Source organism: Cydia splendana, chromosome 4, assembly GCF_910591565.1.
Source record: "Cydia splendana chromosome 4, ilCydSple1.2, whole genome shotgun sequence".
Taxonomy (NCBI): domain Eukaryota; kingdom Metazoa; phylum Arthropoda; class Insecta; order Lepidoptera; family Tortricidae; genus Cydia; species Cydia splendana.
In genome coordinates, this window is record NC_085963.1 from 2448791 (window position 1) to 2465979 (window position 17189).

The following is a 17189-nucleotide window of genomic DNA, read 5'->3' on the forward strand; positions in this document are numbered from 1 at the left end:
AAACGACAACAAAATAAAAAATCGGGCCAAATATGGGTGATATTGAAAGCCCACCCTGTGAGCCTCTTTCTGGGGATTCGTATGCTGCTTTAAAATATAAAGACGATGTTCTTCTTGACAGGTTTATAATTAATATTAGTTTTACAAAGCAGGTTTCTCATTTAGCGGTAATACTTCACAAGTTGACAGGCAAAGCTACAAGTCACAGATAACATAAATCAGCCCTACGCTCTTAAAAAGTATAGTTTTGGCGGACTTTCAATAACTGTCATTATAACTAATATTACAATCATCTTGTGTTGGTACACTGTATTGGCCATATTGTTTTATTAAACCGTTACGTTGTTAAGCTTGGAATAATACTATATAATATAAAACTAGTACAGAATATAAAATGCTAATAATATAAGTCCATCAGGGCACTCAGGTTGCCCAGACACTCCCTTCCTGCATTATTATTCGCAACGGTTGGAGGGTGGAGGGTGGACAGACAATATTATATCTTCAAAATCGGGTTTTGATAAACAGATCCAAATCGAATGTTTAATATTTATGTCCATATTTGTAATTCAGTAACTATTGATCTAAAAAAACATCTGCCTCTGCTTCTGAAGATATTTGATATTACTTACTCATTAATATGAGTAAACTGGAGTTCAAAAGAAATAACAAAAAATGTACTTAATATATTTAACGAAGTCTGTTTTGTACTGAAGTAGGAATAATTCACAGAAATATTAACTGAAGATACATGTAAAATCTAAATGTATAAAATGTTGATAGGACCATGTGACTTTTACAAAAGTACATAGGAGTACCTGGCTTAGGGCGTCCGCTAGCTGGCGCCTATATAAATAGTACCTATGAGCGATGCTGACTGGCGCGGACGCGTGCGACGGATTTTACCTAAGTACAATGGCACCCGCGTGCGTGTGCCTGCTCCGTGCACCCGCGCCAGCTAGCGAACGCCCTTAGTATGAGTAAGATGATACCTTGCCTATTTTAATAACGACACTGCAACTGTGTGACTGTGTGGTGTCTGCGTCGGCTGGATAATACATGTGGCTCCTGTTGAAGCTCCTCTTTATGGAGCGAAACATGTTTTCGACTTAACACGTGAGTGACCATGTTAGTTCTTTAATACAATACGTAAATTATAGGTACCTACTTAAATGTTGTTCGTTTACACGTAACCTTTCTATTTCATTTTATAATAAGCCCCACGTAAGCCTACCCCTAACTTAAAGTAAATACAGCAAATAGTTTGAAATGCATTGTGCAGCGTTATCAGGACAAAGCCTAGTTGGGCTTACTTTGCGCATGTCAGGCGGCCAGCGCAGGTCCTCCCGGCATGACAGCGCGGCAGTCCGCGATCCGTCGCGCGGCGGAACCCACCTCGCGATCGGTTGCAGCCGTTACCTCACCACTTTTTGGTACGTAAATAACACAACAACATCTTAAAACACACTTACGTACTATAGTCTATGGTATAGTTGATCTGTCAAAGTTTTTTTTTAATTAAAAATGGCGGCAAAGCTTCCCGCCTTTTTGCGCCTGTTGCGCGGCTGTTGCATCGTGTTTATGCGTACTCGATGGACAATGGCATTTGGAATGACGTGCTGTTTTAACGGGGTTCTGTAAATGTTTGTTTAGCGTTCGAATTTTAAAGCGGTTTTTTTAAAGGTGCGTTCCACTTGTTCGATTTTTACGATTTGTAAGTTTTATTACTTACTACTCTGATTTTTTACTTACTACTTTGAACTACATATCTATTAATCAAAATATACATAACCATGATTAAAAATTTAAAAAAGGTAGTTTTTTTTTGTTTAATATTATACCTACATAATATTAACAGTCAAAATTCATTCTAACGTATGCATTAAATAAACTACGCATTAAATAAATATACTAAATTATTGTTAAACGCGTTATAAGTGTACTCTAAATGAGTATTTTTGCAGCTACTACCTATAAAAGTAGAGATGCACCGGATATTCGGTTACTATCCGGCCGTTATTTTAACATCCGGCAGAAAACGGATAGTGTTCTACTACCCGGCCGGATACCGGATAGTAACATTGCTTGATTTCGGAGTAAACAAAATTAGAATAAAAAACAGTCACGGTCATAATCGTACTCGTTTATTATTTTAAAACTGTTTAAACATTATACTCACTTGCACGCGCACTCATTTCGAACCTAGAAATGACTCCGCGCGAACGTCCACTACGAAACAGGTAAAAACCTGCACAATGCGCACCTGATAAACCGAAATGTAGGTATAGTTCCGCCGGTCCTACCGATGGCCGATGGTCAGGCCGAATATCCGGTATCCGGCCAAACAACTATCCTTTGCATCTCTAATAAAAACCCTTATTAAACAATAAACGCCCAATGTCCTTTTTAAATGACACCTTCAACACCTTCCTCAATACGCGAGCTCATTATGCGTGTCATTCATCGCTACACGTTCATTAGACCGTGAAAATGTACTTCACAGAGTACACGACGTGTCTATACTGAACACGCAGCGACTGATGTGAATGTGTAATGAGGCCGTTTGAGCTAACGATCCGCATTCGACATTGCAATAACCAGCTTCCGCCGTGCAAATCAAAGTTCTAATGTCCTATAAATAGGACATATCGCCCACCTGGTTAAAAGACGAATTTAACATTTACCCTAGAATCCCAGCTTTTGAAATCGCTATTTGGAAAATGGGAAACGTTTGAATAAAATAGCGTATTTTAAAGAAAATAATGCAAATTGTTTTGCGAATAAAGATAAACATTTTCTTCTAAATAAAAAGTCAGGAAGGTAATTGGAAGGGAAAAGGATCGAGATAACACAATTTATTCGCTTTGTGATCCGATTAAGCAGAACCATTACCAAATGATATAAACGGTTGCGCTCCCGTTATTTTTTGTGCTATAAAAATAACAGAACATAAAAAAAGAATCTATCACTCTAACAGCACATTATGTTACTTCAATTTGATATCTTGTCAGTCAATAAAAAGCCCGTTTGTGCCAATATCGAGACGATGGCTCCAAGAAATGATCAAAGCTGAACAACATTAATATTTCATCTAGACTTTACATGATCAAATGTGACGTTCCATGGCAAAAGGTACCTTATGGCGGCTGGCGCTTACGTCGCATAGCGCCGCAATAATATTGGAGCGGCGTTAATAATAGCGTAAGCGCTAACCGCCATAAGGTACCTTTACCCGTGGGACGTCACAAATAAGTTTGTATTTATCTTTTTACGTTAATACATGTTACAGACAAAGAATAATTTTGAAAACAAAACATTATCATCAGTGTTTCTGACCAAGATCATGGTGATCAAAAAAAATTTTTTTCTTTGATTTCGCATAACATATTTTGGTGCCTTATTTTGTTTTTGCCACAAGGAGCTGCTCTATTTAATGAATTGATAATTATCTAAGTTAAATCTATAGTTTAAAATTTTATGATATTGTAGTTACATACTTTATTTGACGTTTATAAGCGCATTGTAATATGCCTACTTGAATATTAATAAACTATCTTTATCAGTCTGTACCTATCTTTAACCTATTGACATGTAATTTTTTTATTATCAATAAATTATTAAGATTATGAAACAAACAACATATTTGTTTTGAGTTGTAAAAGAGTACATTGTGCATTATTTCGAAAATCATTAACTGAGTTGAAGTGATACAGTGGAACCTGGATAATTGCAATCTCAAGGGACCGGCCATTTTTTGTCAATTAACCAGGTTTTTCATTTAAGCAGGTCGTGTCAATTAACAAGGTTCAAAAAATCGTTGTGTCAATTATAGAGGTTTTCATTAATAGAGGTTGCGTTCTGACAAATTTCTTTTATCGAGGTACAAATAACCATTGAAAGTAGATTTACACGCTTACGTTCTGGGTTTCTGGTCTATATATTGCTTCTGTCTATACTTGCACTTTTATTTACTACTTTATTTTCTTATCATTTGGGTTAAAAAAAAATCCCTTGAATTGTAGAAGAAAGTTTTATTAGAATGTAAAAAGCATACTTTGTTTTTGATTTAATCAAAACTATTTCACCTACTACAGGCTGTGATAGATACCCAATAAATAAATTTAATTCTGGATGAAGATATAAATAAAATGATCATTGCTATTAAAATATTGTTTCTGATGTCTACAACTACATTATTTCAATTACAGAGGTAATAAGTAAGACTCGTTTCAATAATAGAGGTAAAAAGAAGAGCAAACATAACGAATTCTTTTAGCACAGTGTCAATTATAGAGGTCTTAGTTGCGATGTGGTCAATTACAGAGGCAAAATTACGAAAAGCACTAAAATCTAAATTGCAATTATAGAGGCCTTTTGGTTTCAAGGAACCGGGACCGGACCTTTGGTTGCAATTATTGAGGTTTTCCATTTATCCAGGTGCCAATTAACCAGGTTTCACTGTATTTGTATGTTTATTACCCTCGGTATTATTTTAAGTACTGGAAATTCGTGTACACATGAGATGATTTTGAAAGAGATTTCCTTATGGCCCTCGTGTGCTAAAAATAGTACAACTTGTACAGCACATTCATGCCTTACATTTTAATGAACCCTTCGTACTAGATTTAGGCGACCACTTGAGCTAAACTTAGCGTGAGTTAGGTCTGCCGCTTAAGGCGACGAAAACATAAACTTGTAATAATAGCTTCTAAATTATAACAATGATATAATATTCAGAACATGTTTTACGAAACAAAAGGTCTCTGCTTTTTAATCATTATTTCTTTAGGGCTTCGTTATCAGTAATAATGAAATTATAATGAAATCTGGAAAGTTTTATTACGAGTACGTCGCCTGTTGAAATACTTTTAAATTGGCTATCATCATATGTTATTTTTTTACAGATTTGTCACCTACTTACCGTAGTTTGTTTTACTTCTGTATTTAAACTATGAATAAGCTTCTGCTAAAAAAAATTTTTTTAATTAATGTCGACACACAATTATTGCCGACTACTTGGTACCAGATTATTTTGCTGTCATCGATATATATATATATACACGGGTCAAACATACCGTGCACAATACAATAAAAGTTAATGACTCTGGACATATGTATACTGTTTTTCTGGCTTATTCGATGTTTATGCCATTATTGTTTCTTCCTATTCTCGATTCTGCACAATATAAATTCCACACAGCTGAATTTTATTTTACTTGAGTCTCAAGTACTTACTGAAAAAAATATACGCCCGTCCCACGTGGCTGCCGTCATACATGAAGTAAGGACAAATGGGAATGATTTATATTCAGTGCCTATTCCCATCTGGGACAAATGGGAATACGCCGTAAAAAATAAAGTCTAATAGGTAAGACAACTTAACAACCACTGAAATAGTAAAACACTAATAAGCCTCGCAATAGGATTCCGCTAATTGGAATTGAAACTGAATACCTAATTTTACTACGAATTAATGAACTAAGAGGATTGCTCATGCCAATTAAGTTGTAGTGCTGTTTGGTTTTAGGGTTTTAACTGATACTTGTGAAACAATCAGGTATTATATAGGTTTTATATAGGTATTATAGGTATTATATAGGTTTTACAACTGGTAACGTTTTGCATCTGTTTTACGAGTAATCTCTTATTACTGCGTCTAATGAATTAATGTTAGATGAATATGAATCTATTTACTTTTTATAACAAGATTAATAAATAATATAAATTCAATCATATGTACGTAAGAGAGGTTTTATTCTTACGCGGTTCGTATATGATCGACCATTTCTATTTAACGTTGTACCCCAACATTCATTTTAGAATTTATAATTATAATATTGTTTCCACTCAGAATCACGAGCTCTTTCGATTCTAATACGAGAAAAACCGTAAAAAAGGTGCTTTTATAATTTGATACATTTTTTTATGTTCCGTAAAAAACATAATATACATGTCGGCGGCCGATCGTAATATCCGCCTGATCGTAAAGTTTCCGTGTAATGTTTTGACGGTAGTCACATTAAACCAATAGATAGGTAGGATAGGTTCGTTAGGTTGCTTCAGATGCCCGAAAGGCAAAGTGTCCAGAAATAGGACTCAGGTAACGGGTCGATGTTTTTAATATGCCTCAGGAACATGATCTGCAAGGCTAATATAGGACTCTCCTTTTGATCATCTGTCACCATGGCTGTCACTTTCTAACAAGTATGAATGTGCGAAAGTGACGCATTACATGACAAGTGATAAAAATACGACCACGCATGATATCCGTCAAAGAGTATAATAATATATGTATAGTAAAAGAGAGCCAACTCGCGAGTAAATGTCAAAAAACGTCGACACTAACGCTCCTAGCGGATTTCTGTTACAAACCTTTACGTATGTGTGCGTGGCACACATGCATAGTAATAAAGACTATGGCGCCTTTTTCCTTGACCGTTTACAGTGAACTACAATGAGGGTTCCATTCTTTCACCTTCTTGCAAAGCAATCACGTGAAAAATGAATACACCTCATTGTAGTGCACTGTACACGGTCAAGGAAAAAGGCGCCAATATATTATGTACTATAATACCTATTCATTCAGTGACGATTTACTACCTAGACCAGTATTTTATAAATGTTCATACCAAAGAATATTTTAGTCGCAAAAGTAAAAACACGATGTGCAAACATATCATTTATTTTTCATTACTTACATGCGTAACAAACCAAAAAAATATGTTCTAAGGGTTCCACTTATTATAATAAATTAGTTCGAAATAATACAAATCCACTATTAAAACTTACTAGCACGAGCCACGAAGCATTGATGCGTTTTGGAGTCATGTTGTTTTAATTCGCACAACCGAAAAGGCAATAACGTTTCTTTCTCCCAGGCGCACTCATTTTCATCAATTTATAGTGATTATACTTTAAATTATTAATTAAAATTACAAAAAATTAGAATCTTCTGTTTGACTTTTATAGTTTGACGGTTACTATGTTTTTTGTTTTAACGTTTCCTTTCACGTAAGGCACTTGGCGAAACTATTTAGTTAAATGTTCTTAATAAAAACGATTATATTATTTTAATATAAATACAATTATATTAAGACGATTAAAAAATGTGAGGTACCTAAATTACTGAAAATTTTTAACGTTTCATACTTGAAACGGAATTTGTGATAATAATGCAAAGACAAAGTTTTTTTTCTTTTTAACAATTATGGCCTGGATGCGTGTTTTTTAAGACACCACAAACAAAGCGGTGATACCATCTAGTTGATTTACATGGAAGCATCAGGTGAGGAAATGTTGCTGTAAACATAATGCTGTCAGGCGCGGATCCAGCCCTCAAAAAAGGTTGTGGTCACAGCCACTCCAAAATCGGCCAAGTGCGAGTCGAGGGTACCTGATGATTCCCCGACCAATCAATTCGCATAGGGATCGCAAGCGATTTATTTCAGTTTATATACTCGTACACGCTTAGATAGATAAGTAACTACGCTAAAAAACTCCTTCGGCTGTAAATTAAAAGCTGGCATTAAGCTAGAAATAATTGCCCCTGTTCGTAAATAACAAATAATTACTAATTAGGGCTCTGTATTCAGCTGGGGTACCTACCCTAATGATTCTGATTCCCCGACCAATTTTTAGCAGATTGTCGATTCGCTTACAACGTTTCGCCGAAAATGGTTTCGCAGAGTCAATTATTCGTAGATATGTAACTTTTGGTCGACTAACTTTTGGTAGACTCTTGATTCACATATCATTCAGATCGCTTCTGTGTAAATTAGCAGACCAACTATTAGAAGAATTTCATTTGGTAGAGTAATCTTTTCATCAAGCAACCTTCAGTCGAGTAACGTTTTCTAACTTTTTTTAAAGTTTTTGACAAGTGGCACTCAATCACACTACATATAAGTATAAGTAGTGTGGACGGTTTTACCTGTGGACACTGCCGGTATTTAAAGAACTACTAACGATAGACTACCATCGTGAACTTAAAAAAATGCATTTTCTTATATTACTAACAATTAGTTATTCACCATATTTATAAATGTACGGAGTTTTATTTGGCTCTGAAAAAAAATTATGTTAAAGTAATAATTTGTAATAGTAAAAGTGTAAAAGTGTGTTTGTAAAAGTGTTATTTTATTAATAACTAAATTTTTATCCTCGTAGTATAAATGTTTTTTGTGAATTCGGTAAATGATACAAATAATCACAAAATAAGCTTCAAGGTTTCATAGTTGTTTTCTACAGTTTTCGCATTTCGCCAGATGTTTAATTGATAACTAAATAGTATGGTTAATAAAAAGGAGTTAGAGTAGTGTACCTATGGACACCCTGACTAACGAAAAATCAAGCTTTATTCGTCTAAAGCTTTGCGTACTAAACGATGATTCCGAGGTCTTTGTAGACCCTGGAGACGATATCAAGTCCAAAATAATTGCTGAAAAGTTGTACCAAGAATATTGTCCATAGGTACAAATCCTGCCTAATATGATACAGTCCAATATCATACCTATGGACAAAAATATCAATTTTAACATTTATTTTGTACCTCTGGTTCCTATTTATTATAGCTAACGTGATAAAACTAGTTTGCAATTATAGACTATTTGATAATTATTCAAAAGAAATAAATAATTTTTTGACATTGTCAATAGTTTATGATTTATGAACAAAATTAGGCCAAAATCTGGAAAATGTCCACATGTAGAGCACTTGCCCCTACACTTAAGTAGTCGGAATTTTACCAAAAATGGCATGCGATTTTTTGTAAGGTCTATGGAGCCCTTTCCATACCCATAGGGTTTGCAATCCGGATCCGAAATGTATGAAATTATCCGGATCTGGATCCGGATCCGCGGATATTCCCATACATTTCGGATCCGTCGTGCAAACCTTACATACCCATATAGACCTGCGCTCTAAAACTCCCATGAAAGTCAATTAAAAGCTGGAATTATTTTAAGAAATTGTACCTACAAACATTTCTGAATGTTTAAATTTAAGGCTCCATAAGTTAACAATTTAAAAAATTGCTGTTTATTCTGTATCACTAATAATTTGAGTTGTCAGCTGATATAAATACTTATGACAGCTAGGAGATCTATTTAACTAAGTACCTAATAGATACCGTGTTTCGACAAATGGTTAATTTACTCGGGCAATTTTGACGTTCACCAAACGATCATTCTACGAAAAGTAAATTTGCGTATCGATCAACTGACTACTCTGCGTACTTATACCATACGTAGTATCTTCTTAGTAGTTTGTGCTTATACCTAATGAAATTCTGCCAAATGTTCCTCTGCCAAAGCGTCTGCGAAACAAAAATCGGCGTAATTCTATTTGGGGAATCAATAGGGCACCCTATTAGGGTTGTGGGCATGCCCACCGTGCCCACAACGGTGGATCCGCGCCTGAATGCTGTCTGCGCTAGTTTCCATGTATAAGGTACCCCTCTTTGAAGTTTCGCCCCCCTGATATCCGTGCTGTAGGATATTACGAACGGCCGCCGACATACATATAACACAACACTTAGGGGTTGTGTACAAATCACGCGAGGTGTTTTTGGCTACTTTTTGACCCCTCCCTCCCCCTTGGTGATATTTGGTGAGGTTTTCGGCTACCCCCCTCCCCCACATAACCTCACGTGTATTTTTTTGAAAATTTTCAATCCGACCGGTCAGGCCACGCGCTCCAAAATTTCGTAAAATAGACTCGCTATTTTGAGGTGCGGAGTGAAGATTTATGTTTAACGAAACCGAGAAACATGTGGTAGGTGTATTTTCTTAGTTTCGTTCACTGTAGAAAAATACACCCCTCCCCCAACGTGATCTGTCGTGATTTTTTCGTGACCCCCACCCCCCCTATCGAACCTCGCGTGATTTGTGCATAAGCCCTTACTATATTAGTCGCATAATATTATTAGATGTTTAGCCATCATTATCTTCTAGCCGCCCAGAGGCCTATTAAAAGGTCTCCAATTCCATTCCATTATTCATTTATTATATTTAATTTCTCAAATCAAAATTACATTCTTGGTAAGTTTTGAGGTGGGTAAAGTTTACAATAAAATCTTTGCTAAAAAGTGCAAAAACCAGGTACTATCATACAATAATAATTATAATAGAGTTATGTAATTTAAAAGTGCACAAAAGAAATGGAACCTCAAGTCTTCTAAATATAGCGACCATCACTCGACCAGTCTAAAATCATATGTTTACCATGGTCTAATAAAACATGGTCTTCCATTCCCAGAGTGACACGGGCCTACGTCACAATAACATTGCCACTTTATTTCAACATAACATGTTACATGGGTACATTATACCTATGGTTAATAAGTTAAAATATTTCTTTATAATTTTATAATTTTCATTTATATGTATTTTAGCCTAAATTTTACAATAACACGTCATTTTTAATTACTCGTTAGCAATATCTTCCGATTCACGAAAGAAATTTCAGACTTTCGGGTAATTCTGTTTATACTACTGGCAACACAGGATAGCGCTGTGCACATTTGACAATTCGGATCTAGATAACTTCATGCCCTGACCGTCATCCTTGTCGAACGCGTGTTAATTGTTATTTCCTTCTCGCTCAGTGTCAGCAGTCGCAGTGTTTTCCAAACTTTTCACGTCGTAAGCTTGGTAATTAATGTGTAACTGTGAATTAGTTTTTTAAACGTTTGTCTTGTATAGATAAATAAAGTTTAATTTAATACATTAGATTTGTTTTATTTTACTATGTTTCTACATGAATAACTAAAAAATTAATGCCGTTAAAATAATTTTCACCGTTGGTTAAAATTCTCCCACATTTCAAAGTTTGAGAACCTGTAAACAGCATGATGACGTAGGCGCGTGTCAGTTAGGTCATACGCGAATCTCGGCATGGAGTACCAGGCGGAGTATATTATTATACCATGATGTTTACAAACATAATTTTTAAGAAAAAAAACTGACTTCTATGGGGGCCGGTGAAAGATTATTGTAGATGGTGCACTATGTACAAAAGGAGGTAAAACCACCCACTTTTCTACTAGCATTTCGCTTCTGTAAGGCTCGCAGTTCTAACCTAACCTAACCCTTGTTCGGTTCTGTGAGGATCGCAGTTCAAACCTAACCTAACCCACTTAACGGCGCATGCGGTGCGGTGTACGGGGGTTTGAGTGGGAGGGGCTAGTAAGATTGGCATCATCATACTTTATACCTACATTTTATGGTAGGTAATCCGTTTTCCTGGTCAAGGTCCGGGTCCGAGTCCGGGTCCGAGTCCGAGTCCGGGCCCGAGTCCGGGTCCGAGTCCGAGTCCGGGCCCGAGTCCGGGTCCGAGTCCGAGTCCGAGTCCGGGCCCGAGTCCGACTCCGGGTCCGAGTCCGAGTCCGAGTCCGGGTCCAAGTCCGGGTCCGAGTCCGGGTCCGAGTGCGGTTCCGAGTCCGGGTCTGAGTCCGGGTCCGAGTACGGTTCCGAGTCCGGGTCCGAGTCCGGGTCCGAGTTCGAGTCCGGGGCCGAGTTCGGTTCCGAGTCCGTGTCCGGGTCCGAGTCCGGTTCCGAGCTCGGGTCCGAGTCCGGGTCCGGGTCCGAGTCCGTGTTCGGGTCCGAGTCCGGGTCCGAGTCCAGGTCCGAGTCCGGGTCGGAGTCCGGGTCCGAGTCCAGGTCCGGGTCTAGGTCGGAACCGGATCCGGGTATGAGTCCAGTTCTGGTTCCGAGTCCGGGTCGCAGTCCAAGTCAAAATCGAAATTCGAAATCAGCAAACGTGTACTATGCGTCGTTGAAGAGTTCTGTTCTGGTCATCATCAGCAGTTCGACTTCATCAAATGCGACAGTTTTTAATGAAAATGCTTGTTTTTCTGATGTAAATACAAAAATCTCTACATATACGCATGCCTTTATGATTTGAGGAGTTCCCTCGATTCCTCATGGATCCCGTCATCAGAACTCGAGCTTGACAAAAATGTGGCTTAAAAACTTAACTTGCTTAACAAACATAACGAAGACGACAAATCGCCAAATGTGAACTATGCGTCGTTGAAGAGTTCCGTTCTGATCATCATCAGCAGTTCCACTTCATCAAATGTCACTTTTTTTGGATGTATACGCTAAATTTGTTGATAAAAACCCAAAAATCACTATATGTATGCCTTTAAGATTTGAGGAGTTCCCTCGATTCCTCATGGCTCCCATCACCAGAACTGGGTTTTGACAAAAACGGGACCAATCTGTACCTATGCATATACATACAATCAAAAAAAGAATTTTCAAAATCGGTCCAGTAATGACGGAGATATGGAGTAACAAACATAAAAAAAAAACATACAACCGAATTGATAACCTCCTTCTTTGGGATTTGGAAGTCGGCTAAAAAGACATTCGATGACAATAAGTCAGAAAACAAGTTGTAAAACGTTCCCCTTATGTTTTTTGCTTGAAAAAATCACAAACGAATACCCCACGGACAATTTCACCTAATTCACATCCGCCCAAATTTCCACCAACATTAATGACCCAATTGGACTGAAAATTTTACGAAATTGTGCCGCGGAAATTGTAAAGCCCAGAGGCCTATTCTGTTGTATCAATCTGATATGATATGGTTTTCATCTTGTTTTGATACGACTTTGAGTCACTTAGGCTGATTGGTATAGTCTGTCAAGCCATTTCCGACAGTTGACAAAAGCGGCAAATTGAAAAAAAAAATTGACGCGAAGTATTGTCTTTCCATAGAAAAAGGAAATTCTCGCCTTTTTCTGCTGACGAAGTTGTTTGACCGACTTTAATATTCACGAAATCCAATGGAGATGATTGGCCGGTTGAAGCATTTTACAGATGGCACCAGCATAGGTTTTATTTGTCAATGCTACGAATAGTGTCAAATCCTTGTTTTTTTTAAACTTTACTGGATGCCCTTTAAGCCAAATCTTATAGAACAAAACTAGGGACAGGTAAATAAATAAATATTATCAGGACATTCTTACACAAATTGACTAAGTCCCACGGTAAGCTCAAGAAAGCTTGTGTTGTGGGTACTCAGACAGCGATAAACGGGTGCATTACATTTGTTATAATTACTTTTCATATATTATAGTTTGTTATAATTATCGTTATTTTGAATAACGTAATAAATGGCATATTACCATAATACCTAATTAACGGTATCCATAATGTTATAATTGGTATAATGGTCATAAGGTATATTTACACTTGGTCTTATATACATTGCCATAATTATTACATACTCTAAAACATATTATTTATTATAACAAGTGACATCACATTTGTGTGGCATAATAGTTGCATGACATAAATGGGTTAGGTTAGGTTGGAACTGCGACTCCGCACAAACGAATAACAAAAGGAGGGTTAGGTTAGGTTAGAACTTTGTCCCTCCGTAGAATAAAATACCTAGCAAAAAAGTGGTTTAGGTTAGATTTGAACTGCGGGCCCCGCAGAATCGAAAACCGTGAAAAAAATGGTTAGGTTAGGTTAGAACTGCGACCTTCCTAGAATAAAATAGCTAGCAAAAGAAGTAGGCCTGCGTACTAGTTATAAAAAATATGTAAAACTTTACGTTATTATCTTATTATTAAATGAAATATGACAATAAATGTTATACAATATATGTATATAAAATTGTATGAAATATTACGTTATACAAAAATATAATATTACAAATGTCATTATAAAATATGTCTATAACTCTATATAATATTTAAAAATTATATTACAATAGGCATTATAGCAATGACAGTTTAGATGAAATCACAATATAACAAAGGAAACGTATAATAAAAATTACATTATAACATAAAATAATATATAAAATGGCGTTATAACAAATGTATGATAGTTTTTTTATAATTATATTAAGCATTACACACCCGCGATAAACATAATATACAAATACTTAAATACATAAATAGTATAATAGTATAGGTGAAACCTATACTAGCGTCATTTATAAAAACATTTGATTGTTGCCATCCCCATCTCATAAGGCATCTCGCTCATACTTATCGGTGCGCGTGAGATGCCCGATGACACGTCTGAAGGTCTAATCAAAAGAAGATTAAACCCGTATCAGATTGTAAAAACAGAATGGGCCACCGCGCCCTGAGGGGAGGGGATTAAGTATATTTACAAGCTTTATTTAAGTTTATGTTCAGATTTGTTTTGAGATGAATATTGCAAGTAAATATTCTATTTCCTACCAACAACCTACACTCTTATTAAAAATAGCGCCCGAAAAAGATTGGAAAAAACGTTTCCAAGGTAACGTAGCTAGTTCAATTCTCTTTCGTGATTTCCTTTGTTAATTTAACTGAAAGCATTGGAGCTGTTTTTGAAAACGAAATTGGAATATTTCTCACTTAATACAGTCGCCATCAGATGTTTCGAAGCGACCAAGCTGCTTAAATATATCTGAACACGCACTCTGTGGCCTTGATAAAAGAGGTGTGTTTTGTGAGTAGGTACCTTGGCCGCTCCGACATTTCTGAGGGCGACTGAAGGTCCCTTACACTAAAAATTCACAACAAGCTATGAAACTTTATGACTATATTTATCTGGTTCTGTTCTAGTTATCGTTTTAAATAAAGAATGTCTTAAAATTTAATAAAATTTTTGCATGTGTGATAAGTTAACCCTTCGCATTACATTTTCCTTTTTGGGTAAGTTTACCAAGTATAAGTCTAAAGATAAGTCATATTTAGAACACAAACAATACAGAACCATTAACGTTCCCTACAACCCCTTTTCGTTCAAATAATTGTTACCGCAAAACGGGGTGAGTAGGTTTCGCGGGGAGAGGTGGGTTATGACTGGTGAGAGAAGGTTTGAGAGGGGGGGGGGGGGGGGGGGGGGTGAGAAGGGATTTTAAGGCTACTGCTACAAAAATAATGTATTCTAATTTAAAATGGAGCTATAGTAATACGCATAATAAAAAAAACGATTCAACAATCTTCCAAAATCACCTTTGTATGAAAACCCCTCTCACCCCAAATACGAGGCACTACGGGGTGAGGTGGGTTTTGCTCTTTATCGTCAAAGTTATGAAATGGAACTACCCAAAATAAAATAAAAACTAAAATACAAACGTCCGGAACACTTATTATATACACACCATTCAGTTTTCATATGTAAAAATAAAATGTTATCGAGGTTTGAATTTCAGTTTTGACCCTACTCACCCCATTTTACGGTAGTTTAAATGTCAATATTTGCCCTTGAATAGTGAACGGGTGCGTGATCAACCATAAATCAAAAACATTCAATCTCGTTGTTAAAGTTCAAGCCCGAAATGTCGGATACAAAAGTCTCCTACCCTAGACTTACCCTTGCAAATGCCGCCTTTTTAATCCAGTTGACCTTTTTTAAAATATAATATTCGTAATTATACGAATTAATTACTCGTGTAACTCAAGCTCGCGTGTTCAAAATTACGTTGGAACAAGGGCCTTTTGAAAACTGTTGAATAGCGTTCACTAATTCAAGAGACCTTGATAGGCATCCAATGAACACTGGAACAAAGAATGTAACTATGCTTGCGTGCGGGAGTTTTTCTCTGTTAAGTAACAATAGGCTAGTAATAAGTCCAGGAATGCCGTAGAGAGTTATGAGTCCGAGGTCAACATTTCCATACCTTCTCGGGAGAAATGTTTACATCTCGGGATTGCGAGAATTCACGACTACTGGGATGATTAAATTAGCTTCTGTTGTGAATTCACATTTTTCCGTGAATCTGAATACGTTGTTTCGAAGTTATAATGAAGATAGATCAAGATTTATGTACAGTCCACATCATAGCGGATAAGATGAGATTTCGCGTTGAAAGTAACTTAGTAACTACCATAATTGTATAATGTTATTTGTAATATTTAGCTTTATAAATTAGATATGTCTGTTTTAGTAAACAGCAACAACAGCATCGCCCCAGCGATACCTGGGACGTCCGATCGGCCTCCGCCCTACTGAGCGTCCCAGGTATGCCCTTTTAGCGCCACGATCCTCCTCCATTCTCAAAACGTGGCCGAGCCAGCGGAGACGGTGAGCCTTTGCCTCGCCTATAATATTGGGTGCAGCCACAAGATCTTCAATCTCCATGCCGATAACTGGCGGGAGATGGCACAGGATCGGGACAACTGGCGTGTACTCATGTCGGAGGCTATCAATACTCATTTGGGGTCGCTGTGCCATTAAGTAAGTAAGTAAGTTTTAGTAAAACAATTAGAGGGTGGCAGATACTTTTGGCGCGTTGTTCTGACTGTATATGAATTTTGAAGGCACATTATTCAAACTTTTTATAAACATAAAAAGTGTCAATTTACAAAGCTAAGGGAAAAAAAACATTCTTTTTGCCTCATTATTCCTCTTACTCTGTCTAACCAAATATTTTTTTGATTGTATATGGATTAAGAAATATCCTAAATTTGTTGGTTAAAGAAATGTCAAGAATTGATAGGTGTTTGCACCTTTTTTTAGGGGCTCATTACATAGCAAACATTATTCATACATTATGAGAACTATTATATTATTATCTATAATGGCCTGTCCATTTATATAATTATCTTCAATAAGCAAACTAAACAATGTCAGTCAGTGTAATAGGTATTCAAATAAAGTAATCTTATTTATTGTCTCCTTTTTTCTACTTTCATATAATTGTCTTTGAGCGGTATCCGAATTATTGATGGCGTGATCGTGATTTGAAGTCAAATCATTTTCGAAACTAGGAGCCGATGCCGCTTTAAAAACTTGTTACGATTCTACGTTCGACGTGTCGCCTCCCTGTCACACGTACGAATTTACAAGTACGACAGAGAGCCAACACGTCGAATGTGGTTCGCGGTAGGACCTCTGGTCTTATTTTGAAACGACCTTGAAAATCGTTCACACTGATTGGTGCATGCGAAATGACGTGAAAGTCGTGCGTGAGATATACGCCAATCAGAGAGCGTTTTCACATTGTCCGATCCGATATCGGATGTAGGATCCTACATCCGCGTAGTCAGGCCGCGGGGGCGCGCCCGGGCGCCGTCTTTAGCGGTCACGCACACTACAATAAACATTATGCCTACACATACGCACACAAACAAATATTATCGGTCCGACAGCTGACGGGGCTCCGACATGGCAGAATTTATTGGAAGCGCCTTTCCGATATCGGATGTCGGAATACGCCTATGACAAAAA

The 17189-nt window shown here is 36.9% G+C and overlaps 2 protein-coding genes across 2 annotated transcripts in view; one reads left to right on the top strand and one right to left on the bottom strand.

The window, feature by feature from the left end:
- The window catches only part of LOC134789695 (STE20/SPS1-related proline-alanine-rich protein kinase-like), a 153315-nt gene that overhangs the window by 67840 nt on the left and 68286 nt on the right, over positions 1–17189 (bottom strand). The gene's annotated exons all lie outside the window — the stretch shown is intronic.
- The window catches only part of LOC134789701 (uncharacterized), a 138734-nt gene continuing 122873 nt past the window's right edge, over positions 1329–17189 (top strand). The window contains exon 1 of the mRNA XM_063760319.1: positions 1329–1433. The gene's annotated coding sequence lies outside the window, so the exon portion shown is untranslated. The remainder of the gene's footprint in view (positions 1434–17189) is intronic.